Source organism: Haemaphysalis longicornis, unplaced genomic scaffold (genome assembly GCF_048455015.1).
Source record: "Haemaphysalis longicornis isolate Haplotype H1 unplaced genomic scaffold, Haemaphysalis longicornis Haplotype H1 scaffold_20, whole genome shotgun sequence".
In the NCBI taxonomy this organism is placed as follows: domain Eukaryota; kingdom Metazoa; phylum Arthropoda; class Arachnida; order Ixodida; family Ixodidae; genus Haemaphysalis; species Haemaphysalis longicornis.
Genome location: NW_027526296.1, coordinates 1,067,000 through 1,091,152, shown reverse-complemented (window position 1 = coordinate 1,091,152; position 24,153 = coordinate 1,067,000). Strand labels below are relative to the sequence as shown.

Below are 24,153 nucleotides of genomic sequence, written 5' to 3'. Positions count from 1 at the left end.
ACAGTAGGTTGAGCTCCGTTCCTTATCTGAGAGAGAGAGAGAGAGAGAGAGTGAGAGAGAGAGAGAGAGAGAGAGAGAGAGAGCGAGAGAGAGAGAGAGAGAGAGAGAGAGAGAGAGAGAGAGAGAGAGAGAGAGAGAGAGAGAGAGAGAGGAAACTTATTTGAAAATAGAGAGAAAGGAATGTAGAAAGAGTTATGTGTGAAGTCCTATTTTCAGGACTTGGCTCTCTCTAGCAGCTCACGCTGTGTCGAAAGGTCCGAGCTGGACAGTTCTAAATCCCAGGACTCTCTAGAGGTTTGGTAGGTGTTCTCTTTCCAAATTATAGGGCACACGGCCAAGCGGCTTCGGGGCATGGCCTAGCTGCGTCTGATAATATCCCGCAAAAATATTGCAAATGATGCGTGAAACCGGAATAATTTCCCCATTTCTCTTCTGGCACCACGGGAACGGCATGAAGGGCGAATCCGTAAGCTGGAAAATACCCGAGTTTAACAATTAGCTTCAAGGACCCTGCTGACCACCGTAAAGACCACGGTCGTCAGAAAAAATGAGAGAAATGTGGAACGTGACTAGTAGGAGTCGGGGTGTGTAGGAAGGAACTGTGGAAACAAATATCATTGCTATATGAAAAAGAAAAAAAAAAGACATGGCAGACCTTTTCTTTCCTACTCCTCGAGGGAGCCGTGAAACGGGAAATGCTTCCTAATTAAAATTGCAGCGAGATATTGGGCTACGAGCTTAAGTATTCGGCCTCCGCGTTTTGTTTCTGGAGTGAGTAGGCACTGCTTCGTTCTATAGTTTCTCTGGAAACCGGGCATTTTAAGTGCAGAGCACTTTTGGGGCTCTCCTTGTCGTCGTAGCTCGCTCGGTGGACCAAAGTAGAGCCACACGGCGTTCCGTCGTAGCGGCTGTCGTCGCGGCGTATACCCGGAGGCTTCGAAAGCCAAGCGGTTTATATAGCCATAAGCGTTCGATACTCGTGAACCGCTGGAGCTTGTCATACATCTCCCCGTTGTTTAGTGCAAAGAGTACTGCAGGTACATTTGAGGCAAAAAAAAAAAAAAAAAATCACGCATCTCCACGAAGTGAATCATGACGAGTGGGCGAAGCACTGGGGATCGTTCTTACCGTAAATCACCCGTGGCATTGTTCACTCGCGCATGTAAATGAGTGATTCCAATGCAATCCAATCTAATACAATTCAATGTATTCCAATCCAATCTAATCCAATCCATTTCAATCCAATCCAATTCATTTCAATCCAATCCAAGTCAATTCAATTCAATTCAATCCAATCCAATGCTTCTCGGGCATGCGCAACAGTGCACAAGGGCGCCAAGCCGCGGACAGAGCGAGGTCCTAAGGTGCTGCGCCCCTAATATACGCAATTAACTGCATTTAGTTAAGTTCGTTTTTACGATAGTAAGCGAAAAAAAGTGGCAGTGAAACTCCGGCACGTGCGGGAGGAAAAGCAAGCACAATAATAACAGAACTCCCGTTGGCGCGGCTTCAGGTAGGGGGCGCGCGAGCACTGCGAAGGCGGGAAATTTGAAATGCGTTGGATGGTAGCAGTGAGCGGATAACGGCGCTACAACCGATTATGGCGAATCACTGCTCTGCACTTTCTACAGCTTTCACATTGAGCGGAACGGCTTTTTTTTTCCGTTTCGCTTCCAGGGCGGCCCACCAAGCTACTCACGGCAGCTTAATGTATTTGCACGATTCTAGCGCGCCCCCGATTCTAACGCGCAGGTACGTTTACTTATGGAAATTCTTAGAAATAATTTGACACGGATTTTACCACGCCGATTTTACCGCGCGAAGGCGCCACGTACCTAGCAGAAAACTTTTTATCCACGTACGCAAGTGTAGCATTAAGAAACATTTTGTACTTCATGACCTTACTTAGCCAGCTCCTGCGAGCATTACAACTAGAGCGGGTGACATGATGAAAGCCATTTTAGGTTTTGAGCTCGACTGTGACGCGCACACAAATTTAGAGCTACTTTGAGCGAAAAAAGGTGCGCGTTAGAATCCAGCAAATACGGAAATTGCTGTTAAAGCACAGTGGGCGAGTTGGCGCTGCCAGCTGTCTCAAATTTAAACAAGCTATACATTTTTTCACTAATCGTCACTGTGGAGCCCCGTGACCAAGGCCTCCTGCAATTGGCAACCCTGTAGGATGACACTGGTTTCGGCGAGGTATCGACGAGGTTTCGCCCCATGTTCGAAGAGCCGCGCTGAGCGCCGAAGTACGGCGGGAGTATAGGCAGACAACGCCTTAAGGCGCAACCACATGCGACGTTTTGGTCGCGTTTGGAGACCGTCCGCGGCGACGCGCGTTCAGCGCGCGCCACCAAATACAGAGCAGCGCGCTCGGAGCGCCGGTGTCTGCGCATCCCAGATTTTCGGTCCGTTTTCGGCGTCTGCGCCGGATGTTGCTGTCCTCAATTTCCGGTCCCCCTCCGCACGCAACATGGCGGCTCTTTATTTGGCGGCTCTCTAGCACTTTATTTAATAGAACATCAATTTAACGTGTTTTGTTTGTTGAAGTTTTGATTATTCTTCAGTTTATTAAGAATGACTTAAACAGAACGATGCTGCCTTTACCAAAGTAAGTCTGGCAACTTGGATCGGAGAAGCGCTCTTCGCGCGTCTCATGCAGGGGGGTAAAGCGAGCTCCGAGACCGTACGAATCGTGGGCGCTGACATGATACAATTCCCATGGTTGCCAGATCAATTGTATTCAGTTTTGTAAAGGGTTGTTCGCTAATTATTTAACTAAAACAAAGAACTGAAGCAAAACAGTTGCAAATAATTGCCGCAGTAATTAAAACTAGCTCTACAAAAAACTTTTAGTGTAATTAAGCCCTAATTTTTGAACCAAAAGTAAGTGCGTAGCTCAGTTTTGGTTTCGATTTCTTTAAGTGTGCTAGGAAGTGGCGAGGCCCTTGCGCCTGACTGCACAGTGTGTGTGTGTGCAGTCTCCAGCTCAGATCTGCGTGCGGGAAAAACGTGTACAACTGGTACAACTCGGAGGCACACGCTGAGCAAGTGCCTCCCCGGGCGCTTGCGAGGCTGTCATTCGTTTCTTCACGTTAAGCACCTTGTCTATTGCCCCTGAACTGACGCCGGAACAGCGATTCCGATCTGACCTTGACTACCGCAAGTTCACTACAGGCTACGGAGTGGCAGCCAGCGATCGCTCTCGTTGGAAGAGAAATAAAAGGAACTTTTATAATTGTTCGGTTGCAGTTGTTTTATTCATGGAACTTCTTACAGCTCTCCGTGCTTCGAACTTTCGCGCAAACGTTCGCGAAGGTAGAACGAAAAAAGAGGTAACGAAATGCGGTTTCTTTTTTAATCAATCACAACAAGTCAACAAGTCAATGTTGTCTCCTCGCGCGCTCTGTGCGGCAAATTACTACCCATTTAATACTGCCCATTGAGTCCCGCAAGATTTCCCTTTGAAGTGGTGGAAAGCAGCTAGAACTTGACGAATACAGACGGAAAGGAAAACGGGACACGCCGCTGACTGTATTTCGCATACTCCCTTGGCATGCATTCTGCCACTCCATTGGCCTGCGATCGACCGCGCTCTTTCGTTCCTGTGCTTCAAAGGGCCGCTACTCACCGGCAACATCAGCGTTGGCCCATGCGATAACGTTTTTCTTCTTTTTTGTGTGTCAACAAAGGTTTTACATTAAGCTACAAAGCCACAGTTCTTCACTTTACTTCATTTGAAAAGCATCGAGCGACTCGCAAGACGTCACAGAATGGCAAACAAAGCACCACAGCGCAAAAATGCACGGAGATCATGACGGAGATTCATTTTTTCTGTGCGCCCCAGTACGGATCAGCTGATTCCTTGACGTCCTCGCGCATGCGATCAGTCGCATTCGAGCTTGCGCGCAAGTGTTGCAGCGTTGCCACATCTTGCTCATATAGTCTCAGTACATATAAGTCACACACTAAACCGAAAACACGTCGGTTACCTACCACAGGAGATAAACCACGCAATGCTGTCGACGCCGCCTACACAAAATCCGCCTGGCCAGCGGTCCGCCATGTTACAATTAATCCCGGCATGCTTCGCTAGCCGGACGCGGAAACGCCGCAGTAGCCCGTTGCCAGATTACAACCCATCGCTTTCGCCGTTTTTAGTAAGCAAAAACTCAGCTGGCAACCTTCAAATCGTTGTATCATGTCTGCCACTATGTGTCGTACGGTTCCAATGCATTGACTCAGCGGCGCGCTTTCCCTCTAGAGTCAGTATATTATCTCTATGGTCTCATGTGGTTGCTCGCCCTCTCCAACGCCCGTTCCGCGTCGGCGCCAGGCGCCGCAGACGGTTGCAAGACGCGGCCAAAACGTTGCATGTGGTTGCGCCTTTACGTGTTTGTAAACGATGCTTTATGGGTGAGCGCCTTCCACGTTGTTACATTTCCGTACGTTCCAGCATCAGGGAGAATCATGAAAGTTGAACTCCTCATTCCCGCTCGTCGTTCCCAGGTGGCTTGCGAGGGGAAGGACCCTCCCCCCACCTCCTTAAGGAAATGGATGGGTGGATATGGCTTCCAGGAGCTATTTGGGGCCTTGAGAACAGTTCCTAAGGCGTCTCAGTGTTGACCTGCATGCGGTCAAGACGCCCGTCAGCTTCTTTCAAGAAGTGACGTCGAAAAGGGGAACGGCAAAGGGGAAGGGACAGCCACAGTTCCAGAAGTCACCTTATGTCAGTAAATTACAGATGAGGCGTTCCTATGCGTGAAAGGGGAATGTACGGCAAAGCTGGCGCCTGGAGTACGTTTTATACGAATGACAGCAAAAGTGGAATTGAAATTAGAGAATGGCACCGCCGCGCCCAAAGCCGGAAAAAAATAGCACGTAAGCTCTTGAAACGCCGACAAAAAGAGGTACTGAGCAAACTTAAGACATGGCCCACGCGGGTCACACAGCAGCAAATCTTTCAAAAAGCTTTGTTATGTCTACCTGAGAGTCTAGCGATCTTGAAGAAAATGGTGCCCGTGGATAACTAATATGCTCGGAGTTCATATCCAAGTGATGGTACGTATAAGCTTAAAACACAAGGAGGATAAACATCTTTCATGTCTGGAACGGTGCGCAACTTTGATGGTGACCGCGTGTTGAACAGCGTAAACATGTGGACGTTAGTTTTCCCCGCAGATTTAGCTTGTGACTTTGCCATGAGTGAAGCTCAGAAACAAACGAACAAACAAACAAACAAACAAACAAACTAACAAACAAACTAACAAACAAACAAACAAACAAACAAACAAACAAACAAACAAACAAACAAACAAACAAACAAACAAACAAGCAAGCAAGCAAGCAAACAAACAAATGAACAAACAAACAAACGATTTAACAAACACACAAACGAATGAACAAACGGACAAACAAACAATTAAACAAACAAACAAATGAACAAACGAACAAACAAACGAACGAACAAACAGACAAACACACGAACAAACAAACACACAAACAAACAAAAATGAACAAAAACAAATGAACAAACGAACAAATAAATGAAGAACAAACAAATGAACAAACGAACAAATAAACGAACGAACGAATGAACAAACAAACAAACTACGAAACAAACAAACAAACAAACAAACAAACGATTTAACAAACACACAAACAAACGACTGAACAAACGAACAAACAAACAAACACGCTAACAAGCAAGCAACCAAGCAAGCAAACAAACCAACAAACAAAGGCACACACGGGCTCCTCGCGCTGTGAAACATATATGAAGCAGTGTGTCCTGTATTTCTTGTCTTTTGTGTTCGTCTTAGTTTAGGCTGCTTTCGATCCGAATATGCGCCCCTCGCACAGATGAGAGCCATGGAACGCATCACTCTGTAAATACACGTGTAGCCGCCGGAGTTTGTGTTTGAGCACACGAAAAAATCACGTAACCTTATAGGCATAGACAGCTTCGCTATAATAGAAGTAAGGCACTGATTGGAAAGGCGATACATTCGAGGAAATCTTTGAATGATTAATGATAAGAAAACTAGCGCGTACCCCTCAATCGTTCATCGACGATGGAACGCGGAAACAGGCATTCGATGAAACGTATGCGTTTAATGGAAGTGCCGGGATTCCTCACCCGTGGCGGGGAGCCAAGTGCGCGTCAAGGACGTTACTGAGTCTAGCCGCGCAGGAGACCGGAAGGGATTCAGTAAACCTTGAAAGAGCAACAATAGCTGGTTCGTTTTACGCCTAAACGGGGCATCCGGTGTCTTTTTTTTTTTTTTATACTTCAGCTATGGCATGGAACGCAATTAGACGAGTACGGGTTTGAAGGTGGTTGCAGCTACAGGTCGCCGGGTGGAGAATTGAGAAAAAATAAATAATGGAACCAGTGAGCACGGATGCCTTCCATACGCACTTTTTGTATCACCCCTCTACAAACATTTTTTTAGGGGCGAAACACTTTAAGGCCGAGGCTTGTGCGGCGTCCGGCGTCCGTGCTCACGGCACAGCACCATGTAAATCGAAACATTTCTGAACAAAAGGTTCACAAAAGGTCAACAAGAACAAAATAAAAGGTTCACAAAAGGTTAGAGAGAGAGAGAGAGAGAGAGAGAGAGAGAGAGAGAGAGAGAGAGAGAGAGAGAGAGAGAGAGAGAGAGTTTTGCGAGGCTCCTGGAAAGCCGTGCTGCGCATGCGGGAATCATTGGATTGAATTGGATTGGATTTGGATTGAATTGGATTGGATTGAAATGGATCGGATTGAATTGGATTTGGATTGAATTAAATTGAATTGTATTGGCCGGTTTGACCAATGTAGTGCTTTCCGCAGTCCAACGGAATGTTGTACACAACACCTTTCTTGCACTCACTCTACATACGGGTCCCGGTGCTTGACGACGCATTCTTCAGAATCTGTGTCCTCTGCATCTATTCTCCTAGCAACGCTTCCGCAGATTCTGCCAAGCTTGTTCCGAGCCGTAAACACAACGTCGACGCCATAGCACGCAGCTTGGCAGAAGCTTGGCAGAATCTGCGGAAGCGTTGCTAGGAGAATAGATGGAGAGGACACAGATTCTGAAGAATGCGTCGTCAAGCACCGGGACCCGTATGTAGAGTGAGTGCAAGAAAGGTGTTGTGTACAACATTCCGTTGGACTGCGGAAAGCACTACATCGGTCAAACTGGTCGCGGCTTAAAGGAGCCATGAAGAGAAAATAAAAGTTTGGTTCATTAGAAAGGCTGCTTTGTTCTGATAAAAATGATACCGATTTCATCGCAAACTTCGAAGAAATAACGGAGATATTAAAGAAAACGTGTGAAGCTGCGACTCGCTAACCAGTTTTCGGCAACTTTTCTATGACGTCACAGAATCTTGGTTGGGTCGATTGACGGCGGCCGACGGCGGCCGAACCAGGAAAAATGACTGGACGATTGTAGGCGGGTCGGTAGTTCCGTTTAATCGAATCACTTGAATGCAAACGTGCACCTACCCCATTCAAAATTATGTTTTTATTTCTGGCACATATGACGTCACTCGCACCAATAACACGTCACTGTGGCGCGAAATTTGAAAGTTCTTAAGTGTTTCTTGCGTTTTTATCGGCTAATAAACGCCTTTCGAGACCGGAATGTAGCTGAGTGAAGTACTGAAGCTCAACTCTTTCAAGTTAACCAAAGTTGTATTTTCTCTTCATAGACCCTTTAAATGTGAGACTGCGCGAGCATGAGAATTCCACGAAAGGAATTCTATTGGATTGAATCGGAGGAGGAGGAGGAATAAACGTGTATCTGAAGCTGTCAGCCCTGGGGAAGAGTCCTCATTCCAGGACCCCTTGAGTCCGTCCGGCTTCTTGGGCTCGCTGCACCAGCCAAAGCTGGTCGTCAGGGTCCGAGCTGGACAGTGCTCTCTCCCAGTGCTCAGGGGAGGGGAAAGGCAGGGGGGGTAGATGGGGGTTCTTATCATAGCCCCACATGATATGGTAGAGGGTGCCCGGAGCCTCGCAGAAGCGGCATTGCGAGGAGTACAGGGTGGGGGCCAGAATGTGGGCTCTAGTGGGGTGGGGAAATGTGTTTGTCTGAATGCCTCGGAGGTGGCGCTCTTGTTCTTTGGTGAGGCGTTTGTGCGCAGGAGGATATAGCATTCGTTCCAGACGGTAATGCTGAGTGACTTCGTGGAACGACAAGAGCGGGGAGACCTGCCACTGCTCGCCGAACTCCTGGCTTGCCCGGTGGGTCAACTCTCGAGCACGCTGATGGGCAGCTTCGTTGCCAGACACGGCGGAGTCCCAAATAATCCGTACGGGATGTCGAGGAGGATGCTCAAGTAGAATTTTTCGGGCGGGATATGCAACCGCTGGAGAAGGTTCCTTGTTGGCTGTCTGTGATTATTATTTCTGCCGAAGTTTGTGCAATCGCTAGGGAGATGGCCGCTTCCTCCGCCTGCAGAGAGTGGATGGTTGGAATTGATACGCATGTAACGAGGTTTTCGGTAGTAGAAACCACAGCGGTCATAGCTCTTCGCCCGGGATATGAAGCGGCGTCTGTATAGACTGTGGCAGAGTTTCGGCCGTACGTACTCCCTACGAGCTTCGTGATGTGTCGGATGCATGTTGCGTGGTAGTGGGGCCACATCAATGAACTTGCGAACCTCATCGGGAAGCTGAGTCGCATCCGCCTGCGGGTGTTGCTGAGGAGGGCGCAGGTGTAGTTGAGATAGAATAGCTCTGCCGGTAGGGGTAGAGCTCAGGCGTAAGAGTTGGCTCAAATTCTGGGCTTCCAATAATTCATCTAAGGTATTGTGGACTCCCAACCTCGGAATGGTATATACTGTACACACGCGTTGTCACTCATTTACATGCGCGAGTGGGCAATGCCACGGGTGATTTACGGTAAGAACGAGCCCCAGTACTTCGCCGGCCACTCGTCATGATTCACTTCGTGGAGTTGCGTGAATTTTTTTCTTCACGATGGTTCATAATTTGTGCGGCCCAGCTTCACCGAAGTGCGGTTCGTTATCTACATAGATACACCCAGCTTAAAATTGGGGCCAACCCACACGGGGGTGGCGAAATCGACTGGTAGAATCGAAACAAATTGCTCTTAATGCCTTACCTCAATTAAAATACCTTTCACGGTAATGCGTATAGTGAATGGAATTAATGGTGTAAATAATTAGTACGACGCCGTGGCTTACTTTCTGAATAACCTATCGGTAAATTCCCTTCCTCTTAATTCGGTTAGTGGCGCTTTTTTGTCCAATCAAATGGCACTCCAGCGCAGACACAAACCGGAGAAACGGTATCGACTCTATCTGGCTTTCCGGAGTACGACCAGAGTTAAGAATACTTAAAGTAAATGATTTTAGCTTGGGCAGGAACCCCCGACATTCAGATGGAAAAGAGTTCCTATCAAGTTCCGCTTAAAGACACTTTACATATGCTTTGGAAACAAGCAGGGGTTACCTTAACGGGAAGATTGAAATGAAGCAGGTACATCAAGAAAACACGCGCTGACGAGTAGGGCGAATGGGTCGCGGCAAATTGTACACCAAGACTGCGTGTTGCTGCCTGACGCAGCAGTAGCTATTGCCAGCGTATTAACAACGTACACAGAACGTAAAACCGCGCGAGCAACACAAAAAAAATGTTTTTTTCCCCTTCTCAAGGTCACCTCTGGGGAGTCCCCTCCCAACCACGCCCCACCGAGCAAGACTTCCGCCAATGCCGCACTCAGCCCTCACGTTATATCGAAAAGTCTCCACCCCAGGAACGCACCGCCCCCACGTTGCCAGCACCCTTCAGCAGACTCTATCCCGGGTTTAGGTGACTCCCTTTATATATTTTCTCAAATATATTTCGCAAATATTTTCCCAAAGAGACGAAATTCAAGCAGATCCTGGTTAGCATTCAGTAGTCCCTGCCAAAGCTCCAAGTCAATGCACGGCCAATAATTTTTATTGTGAAAAGTGCTAAACTTCGTCAAGAGCGCAGGCAAAGGGCGATCTTTGCGCATGCAGTTGAAAAAGCGGAGTGTGACGTGCATGCAACGCAAACCTCTTAGATGCAACCACAGGCGTGCCTCGCAGTTAGCGATATTGGACAAGAGCGTTGCCAGCAGCGGTGGTCGAAAGAGCCACCAATTGTGATTTTGCTCCTAGCGCTGTTCTTGGAGTCGAAAAGGTCCATTGTGGCGTTGCACACAAAGCAGTATTCTAAGGTAAAAGCTAACTGCGCACTTACCAGCTATAGCCAAGGTCATAATCATTTCCAACTCACAACGCTGATGAACGCTTGCGGAAGCGTATACATAATATCGCGCGGCGTGCATACAATGACGATTAACTACAAGCTGCCGGGCGTGTTTCACCGCACTCTGCAGCTGAACGCGGAATTTTGCGTTAAAAACGGCCGCATTGTTCCTGAAAAACTCCCATGCGAAAGTTTTCTGGCTTTATGTCCAGCAAGATTTGTTGACGGGCTAGTTGGTCTGATACTTGAACAGCCATGAGGATTGCGCGGAACGAGGACACGAAGAGGAGACAACAGGACGAGCGCATCGTCCTGTTGTCCTGTTGCGCATCGTCCTGCGCTCGTTGTCCTGTTGTCCTGTTGCGCATCATCCTGTTACGAGCACGTCGTCCTGCGCTCGTCCTGTTGTCTCCTCTTCGTGTCGTCGTTCCGCGCAATCCTCATGGCTGTTCAGGCATTATGTTTTGTGTCGTATGTTAGTTACGACCATTTTTTAAAAAACTGAACACTCATAGAACAGAGGCTGCTTGAAGTTGTTTGCATGAATTCAGTGCACAGATACACTACATTATAAATATCGACGGTAAAGAGATAAGTAGTAGGTTTTAATAAAAAGTAGAAAATTGGTCGCTAGAACTTTTCGTGCAATTTGCGTTTTTGGAGAGCCTCACTTTGTCACGAAAGGAAATTTTTGGTCTTTTGCTGATTTTATTAGGATGATTTGTAACACCTAAATAATAACTTCCTGCATATATATATATATATATATATATATATATATATATATATATATCGCATGTATATTATGTACTTCGAAAATAGCGTCGCTGCATGCTTCCCTTACTAGCTTTTGTTGTGTCCCACTTGCAGTTACCAACGAAAGGTTTGTTTCACTCATGTCAGAATCTTGCAACGATGCCTCTCCCCGGAAGCTGTTGCCGCAGCGGCCTGTAAACTTTACCTGTAACCGTGTGCGTCGCAAGGGAAGGGGTGAGTAAGTGGATGACAGAGACAATGCGTGTGACGCGTTTGCTGGCTCAGTCGCAAACGTCGACCGGCCCTGTCACCGTACTCGTTTCTGTGATAAGTGCCCTTTTGACACTCGCAGAGGACACGCGCACCTGCACTGCGCGCGCTATAGTTTTACGGCGCTCGCCGTGTTTACTCCGCGCCTGCCTCTCTCAACCACGCAGCGCATCGTGCCTGGCCATTACGGTGACTGCGTCACTGCTAGAGAGCAGCGGTGCTAAAGTCAGGTAGAAAAAATGTGTCAGACTTTTTAATTTTTGTAAACCTTGTTATCACGAGCGGCAAGTGCGTTTGGCTTGGTTTCGCAGAGGCTGTCCACACAGTGTTTAACCCTTTCAACCCTGCGTTTTTTTTTATTTCTAGCGAAACAGTGTTTTCCGTGTTTTCCGTAATTTTAAGGTCCCATAAGGCCATAACCGGAAATAGCGGTGGAAGTAAAAGTATTAACCATCACTTCTGCATATTTTCCTAAGCGTTACGACTTCATGAACCTAGAATCAAATAATGAACTTCGTAGGGCACGTATTTAGAGCTTTACAAGCTTGGGAATAAAACTTACACTGCCATTTTATCCAGCCTCAGTGTCGTAATTTCGACTTCACAAGAGCTTTTACTTTTCTTGTAGCGTGTAGCTCCACTAAAATGAAACAACGGTGATATATATCGCAATAGGCATCATTGAATGACAATTCCCCTCAAAACTACCAGTTTTGGTTTCGTTCTCTGTGCGCTAGAGGAACATTTATGTGATGGCGTCAATTGGCACCACCAGGGCCGAAAGGGTTAAAGAAAGTTAGGCTTTATTGCAAACGTGATACTATGTCTCTTTGTATTTCCTGAATTTTGACGGAGGCCGCTTTATGGTCTGTGAAGTGCATTCGCTTGATATTTCGAAGCCTGCCGTCTAGCTGTACCTACTGGATGAGTCGATTCAGCCTGTCATTCGCGCTGATGTGCGCGCATGGACGGCTCCGCGGGCGCACCATCCATTGCGATACTGAGCGACCAAGCGCCGGAGAAGGAGCCGGTAAACCCTCGCCCAGTCACGTGGTATCCCAACGGTGAGGCTGCAAGTGAGCGTAGCTCCGACGCCTCTCCACTGCGCGTCACGTGGTGTGACGACACACCGAGCAGACTTCAAGGTCAAGGCGAAGACTCAAGGTCACTGCGACACGATGAATGACCTTGCGAGACATGGCGTAGTAGCGCGTAGCAGTATAGAGGCATTGTAGTCGAGACATGCGGCGGAAAGACAGTCCGCCGTGCGTGGCATGGTGCAAGGCTGTCCTGTAGACCGAACGGTCATCTGTAATCTTTGAACATGCGATTCGAAGGCTTAGCGCGCCCTCTACGGGAACTCCCAGCCGCTGCCCAGCCGTCTTTCTAGTGACCAATGCGGACACTGCGCTGTAAGTTGAAGGGGCGTACGGTGGTAAAACTTACGATCCCTTCATAAAAAAAGATGAGAAACGCGAAAGCCAGAAGTGCGTTCAACTATCGATCGTCAAACCTACAGCGGCCCACATTACAAAACAAAGAATGGACCCATGTGATGATTTCTCGCGCACTAAGCAAGCGTAGCTACGAACGATCTAAATGTATACCGATAAGTGGTTTATGAGGTAAAGGTATATACTAATGTACACCTTCTTCGTGATTGGTGCGGTATTGTCTTATCTAGAACAGTTCCTTTTGCGCGATTTTCGAGCGACCGATTTGACACAATGGAAGCTCGGTTTCCTTCACGCGCCGCGTGTGTGCAGAGATCTTATCAGAGCTTCTCGGTCGACCAACCGATGTACAAGGAAATGCATTAGTTTTAGATGCGAAGCATTTCATGCTCGGGGCTGTGTCCCTCCCTCCCTCGTTGTCGTTGTCCGCCGTCCGCACTCTACTGCGCATGCGCGTCTCTTCAGCCCCGTCAGCGTTTGGGCTGACGTCAGCGCAGTCCACTATAAAAAGAAATAGCTAGGCGGCGCCCGGTTTCGGTCCCACGACTCTCTTGCCGCAACCGGAGGTGCGCGGCGCTCTTCCCACTGCGCTACAAACCGATACGGGAGCATGTGCTACGAACGCGCCCTATGTCCTTCACTCATTCAAACTACGTCAAGAAGCTACTGATGCAACGAAGGCACGCGAAGCTGAACGTCAACGGAAACGACGTACTGAAAACTAATGGGAACTTCAGTCGACGCCATGGCTTCTTCGGTTCCCCTACGGGAAGATGGTGTAACTTTTTCACAGAACGCCATCGGTTCCACTAAGAACGCTTTCGCTTTAATAAGTTGACGCCGTGGAACGAGCGCGTGTGCTTCCGCTGAAGACAGCAGCCACCTCGGCCAGCACCTCTTCTCTAGCCGCCGGGGAGGCGTCTACACCCAGGAGGCCTTACATCGGGCGCAGCGGAACCAACGCGCACGCACTGTGAACTGCACATGTGACTGCACGTTTCCTGCTTACCCCGCTAAATAAACTCCGTAACAGGTCTGCCACATGACAGAGGGGAGCACGTAACCAGTATGCACAGAGATCGTTGTCGTGGTCGGCCTCCCTTTGGTTTATACACACACGATCCCACCCACGAGGCCACACAGATGCACCCACAAGCTCAGGGCGCGCTACCGAACAAAGCATGTATGTGTACATAGTGCCCGGGCCGCGCTTCTGGATGGCTTCGGCAGCACCAGAGAGAGAGAGAGAGAGAGAGAGAGAGAGAGAGAGCTTCAATCCATGAACACTGAAGAGGTTAGCCCCACAAACGGCGGAGCTTGCTACTTCAGATGGGGGTGAACATAGTGAGGCGAAAAAAGATAAGAGTGGTTTAGTGTTAGGCTGAACAGTTCAGCGCGGTATTTGCTAAATGCTTTTTTGCTTTTATGGCATCATCGCTCCTGCGGCGTGCAACACTGGAAAAATCGCAGCCTATGGCTTTCACATTACTGCATTGCTGACTGCCGGCTTTCGTGTCTCTCAAACGAAGCGGGCACTTGTCGAGTGAACGGGTCCCCGGCGGCGTGAACTTCAAATCGCCACGGGGGCTCTTTCACTTCAATACGTGACGTGCACTGCCAACTGTTATCGGCTATGGAGTTTACGTTTCTGCAAGCCTTCCGATCGGTCGTCGTAAATTATGCTTCCCACGGCCCCTGAGGGGCTGATATCTTATCTTGTTATCATCGCGTCCTACAAGACGGTACCGTTCCTAATACCGTATTTACCCGATTCTAACGCGCACCTTTTTTCCGCAAAAATAGGCCGATAAATTGCATGCGCGTTAGAATCGGATACGAAACCTAAACTGCCGAAACAGCTGAAATTTCGTTCCACCCATCGGCATCGCCATCTCAAGATGGCGCCAAAGCTTTTAGCAACCATTTTTCGGATCTAGGTGCCTAGGCTTTTGTTTCGGCGTTCACACAAATCGTCAAATTATTCCACTTGCGTGCTTGATAACAGTAATTGGCAGCAGCGGCAATGAAGGTGCGCCGCTTCCGCGGCTTACGAGCACCTCCCACGCATTCTCAATGAGTGGTTGGTTGAGCGTATGCCTCTGGAGAAGCTCGCGGGATGGGCATGCGAGGCGTGGGCCACGATCCCATCGAACATGGTTGAACGTTCGTTCAGAAGTGTGGCATCGCTAACGCGCTTGACGGCACCAATGACGAGATGTTGCCGTCAGCGGAAGGCGACAAGGAGCTCTCGGAGAGCGACGAGGAGTGAGTGGAGTGAGATACTTCGGGAATACATCCGTTTCTCTCGCATTCGTTTTTCTTGCTCACAAAGTTCCTTGCGCGTTACAAACGGAGGTGAAAGTTTTTTTGGTTTTTTGCCTGGAAAATCGGGTGTGCGTTAGAATCGGGGGCGCGTTAGAATCGGGTAATTACGGTACATCGCGCCTATCTTTGGTGCGCGAACAACTTTAGGTAGTCCTTTTTTCCCTGGCACATCAACAGATGGAATAAACTGTCGCATCGGATTTTTGAGTCCTCCTGAGCCCAAGGATGCGGGTTCGATTCCCGGCCGCGGCTGCCGCTTTTCTGATGGAGGCGGAAAGCATTAACGCCCGTGCGTTCGAGATTTCGGCGCACGTAAAGATCCCCAGGTGGTCAAAATTAATCCGGATCCCTCCGCTACGGCGCGCCTCATCGCCTTTGTAGCGTCGGCGCATTAAAACCCGCAATGAATCAATAATTTTTGAGTCTAGAAATGTACTGAAATCTACTGAAAATTATATTGACGTGTGATTTGGGCCTTGTGCCTCATTATGTTGTATATCTATTTTTCCCGCCTGTATAGTTACATATTTGGTCAGATTGTTTCGTTTTGGACTGCACTATTTTATAAATAAATAAATAAATAAATAAATAAATAAATAAATAAATAAATAAATATGCTGGCGCATCAGCTTCCCGCGGCCGTGCCCAATGATACAAGTACGAAGGCGTACGACTACGACTCGTCCCGTCGTCGTAGCGCGCATGATCGGCGAGCGGATTGCAGGAGAGAGTTGCCTCCGTTGCGACGACGGAAGTCCAGAGCATTGAAGGACTCTGGCCAAACTTAACCTTGTTTATACTCAGCGATGATACAGGTAGCAGCTCGCGTAAGGCTCGCGTAAGGCGAACAAAGGCTCGCTTAAAGGAGCCATGAAGACAAAATACAAGTTGGGTTTATTGGAAAGACTGCTTAGTCCCGATAACAGTGATACCAATATCAACGCAATCTTCGAACAAATAACGGAGATATTAAAGAAAACGTTTGAAGCAGTCGCGACCCCCTAGCCAATTTCCCGCAACTTTTCTATGACGTCACGGAACCTTGTTTGTGCGATTGGCGGCCGCCTAAGAGACCTGTCGCGACGACACATGACTGGACATCTGTAATGGGGCCTCTAGTTCCATTTGACCGCATCACTTGAATGCTAACGTGCAGTTAACGCACTGGAAATTATGTTTTATTGTTGGCCCGTATGACGTCATTCTTGCTCATAACACGTCACTGTGGCGCAAAATTTGAAAGTTTTTAAATACTTCTTGCTTTTTTTTCGTTAAAAACACATCTTTTGTGGCTCTAATGGAGCTGAGTGAGATACTGAATCCTCGTTCTTTCAAATTAAACGAAGTTGTATTTTCTCTTCATGGCTCCTTTAAGGCTCGCGTAAGGCGAACAAAAGTACCCAGAATTCCCAACCGTCAACAGGCCTTCAGCGTGTTGCGCACGACACTAAAAAGTACAAATACACAAAACAGCTCCCACGAGTCTTCTGACGGTTTCCCCAGCAACCAGTGCACGGTCTGCTAAGCGCCCTGCACTCTATACCACATGGTGTGGGTCCTTAATTGAGGAGACCGATCACTTGGCTCTTTTTGTTTTAATAAAGTTTACTCTCTCTCTTTCTGTCTGCTGGAGAGAGGGAGAGGGAAGGGGGAGTCCGACGACAGCCGTGTGCAGAAGGCTTGCTCGAACACGCCTTTCCTGGAACCAGTTTCTACTGGTTCTTTCTCGCAATGGTGGCGATAGGGAATCGCAGGCCCCCAGTGTCCCCGCGGCAGCCAGGCTCCTGGTTGTTTCCACTGATTGATTGATTGATTGATTGATTGATTGATTGATTGATTGATAGTAGGGTTTAACGCGCCGATGCAACGCAGACGGTGAGGCGCGCCGTAGTGAAGGGCTCCGGATTAATTTCGACCACCTGCAGGGGATTTTTAACGTGCACCGAAATCTTGTACGCACGGGCGTTTTTGCTTTTCGCCGGTAATGGAACCCGCGACCTTGTGCTCAGCAGCACAACGCCTTAGTCACTGAGCCACCGCGGCAAGTGCGGGTTGTTCCAACATGATGCTCCCGATGAGCTGGCTTCACCGCCACACACGAAACTTTCTTGCAATGCACAAAACTTGGCCGACGTATCTCGCTCGCACACTGCAACGCCGAATTCGTAACACGGGGAACAGATTTTCGAGGGACGGCCTTCAACTTATAATCTGCCTGAACACTGAAGTTTAAACTGTTTTCTGAACAGCATAGGCCACGCGCTCTTGTGTTTCCTTTTGCCCGTGGATGACCCTGTATACTACAGAAGGACTTGTTGTTGGCCGAGTTAGTGCATATTCTCAAAAGGTGCAAACTGCGCTAGGGAAGACGCCACACGCAGAGAGGTACACAAGGACAGGCACTTGTCCTTGTGTACTTGTCCTTGTGTACCTCTCTCTGTGTGGCGTCTTCCCTAGCGCAGTTCACACCTTTTGAGACCCTGTACCAGCCGCGCAATGCAGGGAGACACAAATATCAATGAGCATGAGCTACTATATGTACACATTTACATTCGGAACTATATTGTTTCGATAAATAGTAAACACACGTACACCTACCACGCTTTCAAGCAAACTTATTTCCCATGTAGAAGCTAAACCACTTGAAAATGTGTAGCGAAACGTGAAGGGTAAATGACAAGGTGCGCATTAATCCGCCACCCAGTATGCTGAGGGATCGGTGGCGGGACCCGGTTGAGCGGGCCGAATTTCAGCCCGCGCCTGGCGCATTCATCGTATATTCTGGGCGCGAATACCCCCAACTTTGCTGTGGGGTGATTGATTGAAGTTTTGACGTACACGTAAGTGGCACTTGGTCCATCAGGGACGACGTACCGAGGACCCCGGAGCACTCGTTGTATTTGGCTTCTAACAAAAGCTTAGCCTCGTTTCACGTGGTGAACTGCAAATTAGACCAAGAGCAAGGCGCTGCCCCTTTATCGATTCATGGTTATTTTTGGTTCAGCAAGGTTGACTGAATGATTATGCGGTCTAACGCGCCGACGATACTCAAATGATGAGGCACGCCGTATTTCGGGGGGCTCCGGATTAATTTTGACCACCTATAGGGACCTTTAACGTGCGCCAAAATCTCGAACTCACGGGCGTTTTCGCTTTTCGCCACCACCAGAAAAGGAAGTTAGCAAGGTCACAGCCGTGTTAAAGGCGGTTGTCCATATACAAATGTGCACCCAACACACAGTTCGTTAAAGGTTAAGATATACAGCTATATTTGCACACATTCCTCCCGTCTTGAGGGTGCTGTCACTACAACCCGCATATGCAAAACCACCTTAAATAATTCTGTAGCCCTGCTAAACCAAAAATAACCCCGAATCACCAAGGGACAGTGCCTTACTCTAAATTAAAGTTCACCACGTGAAACGAGGCTAAATTTTCGTTTCGAGGAAAAAAACAACCAATGTTCCGGGCACCTCAGTGCGCCGTGCCTGTACGGACATCCACGAAAACTGCTTTATAAGGCTGCTTTATAAGGCTGCTTTACAACGCAACTACTTTATAAGGCTTCTAAGTCTATTTTATGTCCAGTTCTTTTTAGAGTTTTTGAATGCTGTCTGGATGTTAATTCTCTTCCTCCGTCCCTCACGAAAAGCCATACTGTACTAATACCCAAAAGTAAAGACCCTGAAAAATTGCTGTTTATGGATAGCTACAGACCAATCCCTCTGACGAACGTTGCCTACAAAAGTTTCGGGAAGATATTTTCTAATCGTCTGCAGTTTGCAATGTCCATACTTATTGGCTAGCATCAAACATGTGGGCTGCGCGACCGGTCAATACAGACCAATTTACACACTGCTCGAAGAGCCCTTCAGTTCTCTAAAGATTCCTATGACCAGCTTGGATTCCTGCAGACAGATCTTTCAAAAGCGTTTGATCGTGTTTCCCACTCATTTTTGGTTTCTTTGTGAGAGCGGCCAACGGTGGTTCGGTTGTTTTCAAGGGAGTGCGTCTCTGTTATAGTAACTGCTCTACGTGCCTAATTGTTAATGGTCACCTTTCGAAGCCCGTGCCTATGCATTCGTCAGTAAAGCAAGGTTGGCCGCTATAGCCATTGCTTTTTTAACTCTACTTAGAGCCTTTATGTCACGGTGCGCTCCAGTGCAGTGCATTCGGGGTTTTCATATATGCTCGGAACCAAACAGAAACTACTGGCGTACGCTGACGATTTAATATTTTTCTGTAAAGATAAACCAAGTATTTATAAGGTACAAACTAATTCGGGTTAGTTTCTGGTTCTGAAGTCAACCTTTCGAAGAGCTCTGGACTTTGGTTCGGTTCATGGGTAACAATTCACCAACCGAGTATGCCGGCATCCAATGGTGCTGTGTACCACCTAAATATCTCGGCGTTCCACTGGACTCCTATCGACAAAGCGCCCGCTAGAGGCCCTTCGTAGTCATTCGCAGGCTTTCGTTCCGCATAACCTGTCGGGGAGGAGGAGGAAAAACTTTTATTGCAGAGCATGTCAGCGCTAAACGCACAGGATGAGAGTGGATCCCTCACGATTTTTGGAAGGGCCCAGGCATGTAACATGTTCTTAGCATCAAAATAGGTCTACAGCCTATTAGTTCTCGCAGTCACATACAGCGGTTCCATCGGGTTTTCGCCACACTTGTATAATCGTCTACCATGGAGCCAATGAGGCGTGACAACATTTTTAGATCGGTGTTAGCTGGCGGGCTAGGCTTTACCCATCTCTTTGTACGGCAGATAGTTGCATGGTTCTTCTATTTTCATGATTCTACCCACCCTGTAACTCGCACTTTTTTGCAAGTTAACCTCGCCGAGGTTTTCATTCATGTTGTTGTCTCATCATTATTCTCGACCAGAGTTGTTTGTGGGGGTTTATGTATGAAGTGTACACTTCAATACGATTTTTGTTGGTTCGGATTTCCCCAGATTACATGTTCGCTGTGCCTCGTGTTAATCTCTTCAAGGAATTAATTTCCATGCTTTTCCCAGCACCACTGTATACAACTGTTTATTCTAACTTGCCTGGGCAAGACGTGCTCTTACGTATCCGAAAAATGCCACTTTCTCCCTCAACAAAAATGTTCTTCAAACTGCACAGCGAAACTTTGCCTGTTAAGACGTGGCTGCGCAACCGAAACATTTTTGTGTCTTCTGTGAACTGTCGGCCGTGTGATGCACCGGAAACTTATTGAGCACTGCTTCATCAATTGTAAGAATGTCGTACTATTTTGGGATGTCTTCCAAAGAACTCTTATGAAGGACTTCGAATTGACTCCACATGGTATACAGTATCTCGTATCACCCGCAGACGGGGATGTGCCATATGATTGTTTTTTTCTTCTAATCGCTCTGCGTAGTTATGGAAAACGCGAATGCTGTATAGCAACGCAGAGCCTATGATTTCTGCCAGATCACACTTCTGCCAAATGATAATTACTCTTAAAGACGTCTACGACCAAAATGATTCGCACCCTGACTGGTATCCCTTCCTTATAGTTGTTCACTGTTGCCTCGGTTTTAAACCAAGAGTACGTGACTTCTCATTGTGTTTAATTTTGTGTTTAATCTTATAAGCAACTCATTTGTATGTGTACATAGTTCTAAATGTGTTGTAAATATCATTACATGTAGCGCAATAAATACCATGTGAAAAAAAAAAAAGCCTCCGTAGGCGCCTCTCCCTGACAGCGCTCGAGATACTAAAGACCGCCACACCACGGCCTGAGTTCAAGCCCCCCGCAACCATACGTGTGTTTTTTATTTGCATGAAAATGTACTACATCAATACTTGTAGCATTTTCTTGCAAACAATAGTGGTTAGGTGTTCTTTATATTGCTCCAAAGGCAGCGTAAAGCTTGGTATACAATGCGTTTAATTGATTCTTTGCACCGTGCAGGGAAGGCCCCTTCTGCAATTGAGGAAATAAAAAGTCACAGCCCGGACTAGTGCAGCCCTCCAACGGTCTGGTGCCCCAACATAAGCGGCTAAAGCTAGTCTAATATCCGAACGCTGATCTAATAAACGCGCATTCAATCAACCAAACTATCCTCATGTCTGGGCTGTTAGCGGGAAGCGATGCTGAATTTAATATTTTAGTTGAGTGAAGAGAGCCAGAGAATACGCCGAAAAAGCGAGAAAAGTATACGTCCCACATAGGTGAAAGAAAACAAAAAGAAAAAAAAGAGCACACCGCCTGCCCCGGGTGAGGCTCGAACTCACGACCTTCAGATTATGAGACTGACGCGCTGCCTACTGCGCTACCGAGGCGGTTGGGGGATCAGCTGCTAGCGCACGTCCAATCTCGAAATTGCAGAAATATTAACGTGCGACTATTAAGAAACAAAATGCTTGCCGAAACGCAAGCGAATTTTTTGGATACCCCAATTCGAGTTAAAATAAAGTTATGCTAACTAAAGGGAAATAAATTAAATGTGTTCGACAGAGGGAAGTGACACAAAAAATATTTTATGTGCTTCACTTAGACGTACAATCACACCACCTTTATACCGCAATGCAGGTGTAACCTCAGAAAATGCTGACTTTAATAAATGAAATTTAATTTATTTGTTATAGCCCTCCCCCCTCCAACCCCTCCCCGAGGGGCGTTGAGGGGTATCCTAAATAAATAAATAAATGGACTACATTTATTATAGTAGTTCTACAAAACTTCGTAAGTTGTAGCAGTACAGGTTTAATCTACTGCATTAAATCTGGCCCTCCCAGCTATTAAGTTAGCCTAAAAGAAAGTACGTGTTTGCTACTTTTAGTACCCTTTACTATTATTATTGGAACAAGGTGAACTGACACTAAGTTTTCATATATAATTTAAAGCTACGTTAAATTCCGATTAATTCATGGTCGTTCTCTACACATGTCTACACTAGCACCACCAAAGATACACTGAAACTATAGAATCGAGCAGAGGCAGCATAACCGGGCGGTGCAGTGCAGCGCCAGGAACGTTCCACCAAGCAAGAGAGATCCCGCATCCTTTTTCTTGCTGGCTCGGCACTCTCTCCCTCAGTAGGCATCAAGAAGCTCTGCGCATGTACAGGGGTTGCCTTGCAACGGGCACTCAGGCTTCGCTCTCTTGCGGGCTAGGCATTCATTCATTCAGTTGGCTTCACGCACAGGACGGGTTTTTTGCAAGTGACCCAGCTAGCGCTCTCGCGCTAGAATACTACCGTCAACCAAGCACCAGAACCTCTTGAGAACACTACGGTCCGTGCGAGCTTGTTTATAAGCCTTTATTTTTGCAGCGGGGGCTGCCGATTGTTAAGGGGAAGAGAAATAAATGAGACAATACGGAACCCTTAGAATGCCTTTATTGCACGCCTTAAGATGGAAGCTTCGGTGAAGCGACGCTGTTACACATTTGCCATAAATTCTCCCAACGTACAGAAATACGTGCGCTTTAACGGCCTAAACCCTTTAAGTATTATTTTTTCATGAGCATGAGGCCTAAGCAAACTAAAATACGTTTATCAATGCTCGATGGTGTGAAGGCAGTGGTTTCAAGTAATTTTGTGCGCCATCTTCATTAAATGATCCCAGCATGATATGAAGAGCCAAATATACATAAAAGCGCTATATCTAAACCCTGTTTTCCACGCCTGCATTAATGTAGGTATTTAAAGAACGGATACATTCATGCTACCCCGGTTCCTTTTGTTAAAAACGAATGTAACCACGCGTAACGCAAAATGCCTGTCGTGTATACACTGCCTTACAGCGAACAGCCGAGAACACGTAAAAATCTGTGCTTTCCAGCCGTCATCACTGTAGCGTTAAATTTTTCGCCCAACAAATGCTTATTTTATCTGCCCTGACTGGTTATTATGGCGGAGCAGCTCAGCCACAGCGGTTAGCATGAGCACTTGTAATGAAACCCTGACCTGTACTGATATGAAACACTCGCTTATGGCACCGAGACAACGTATCGGGACCAAAAGCTTCACATTACGAGATAACGGAATTCAGTGCACACATCAGTGTAAAAGGCTAACACACGAGACGGCCAGCCGCCAAGTGAAAGGTACGAATCAATTCTGGCGGCGAACACCTCCCTTCTAAAACCTGTTGACACCCAAAGCCAATAAACTGCATCGCCATTAATTTCGTAAAAACAGGGGAAAAATCTGTACAGAGTATATCCAACGTGTCCAATGTGGCGCCTTATCAGCGCAGGAAGAGGGCAGCGAACGAAACCAGGAGGCACGGTAGTAACAGCTTCAGCGACGTGGCACGGGATATCGCCGACGACGAAGTGATGCGGACGTCGTACACAACTGCTGGTCCCGGAGACTCGAAGAGGAGGGAATTCGGCGGCGGGGGCCCTTTGGGCGACGAGGCTCGTGTTTGCGGCGCGGACGGCCATTGGCGAGACACCAACGGACCTGTCGTGGGCGGAACGAGACCGGCCTTGTCTTCTTTATAGTCGTGGTCGAGCGGAGAGGAGGAAGGCAGGCAAGGGGAGGCCCAGACGCGGGCGGAAACGTTCTGGCCGTTGTTCAACAAAAGGTAGAAGCAGGCTCCATTAATTTGCACCTTGTGTTCGGGGGCCCCCAGCCCAGGGTCAGGCTTCCGACCCGAGTAAGGTCCAGCTTTGCTTCCAGCACGTCCCCACTTCTTGGGAAGGAGGACCCGGGGCTCCGGGTCCCCGCCAGAATTACCGCGCGCTTGCCAGCCAGCGCCCTCTGGTGGCAGGAGTACCCAATGCCCCAGGGGACCAGTCGGGAAGCATCCCAGAGTCGACTGGATGGCCTGGCTTGGCAGAGGAGGTGACGGCGGGACTTGGCGCGGTCGAAGTCTTCCCTTCTGGTCGGTCGGGAGGTCGTAGTAAAACTGCGGACAACGGGAGGAGGTTTGCGGAGCCTCATCAGGGCCTTCGTGCTCCAGGGGGTCAGAGGGCGAAGACCAGATGGTGAGCGTCGAGCCGGGGATGACGTCGAGGAGCCAGAGCAGCTGCGGTGTCGAGGCGGCCATCATGGAGCCCCCGCACGGGGAAGGTGACTCGGGGCACCCGGTACGGCCCCGCAGACGAGGGTTCGGGGCCA

At 48.0% G+C, this 24,153-nt stretch overlaps 1 non-coding gene and 1 pseudogene across 2 annotated transcripts in view; both read right to left on the bottom strand.

Moving 5' to 3' along the window:
• Positions 1-21,291: 21,291 nt before the first annotated feature.
• On the bottom strand, positions 21,292-21,364 carry Trnam-cau (transfer RNA methionine (anticodon CAU)). Its single transcript has one exon. It is a non-coding gene; the product is annotated as a tRNA-Met (tRNA).
• Positions 21,365-22,404: 1,040 nt separating this feature from the next.
• LOC144172347 (uncharacterized) overlaps positions 22,405-24,153 on the bottom strand; it is a 58,077-nt pseudogene continuing 56,328 nt past the window's right edge. The window contains exon 7 of the transcript XR_013323003.1: positions 22,405-24,152. The product of XR_013323003.1 is annotated as an uncharacterized LOC144172347 (transcript). The remainder of the gene's footprint in view (position 24,153) is intronic.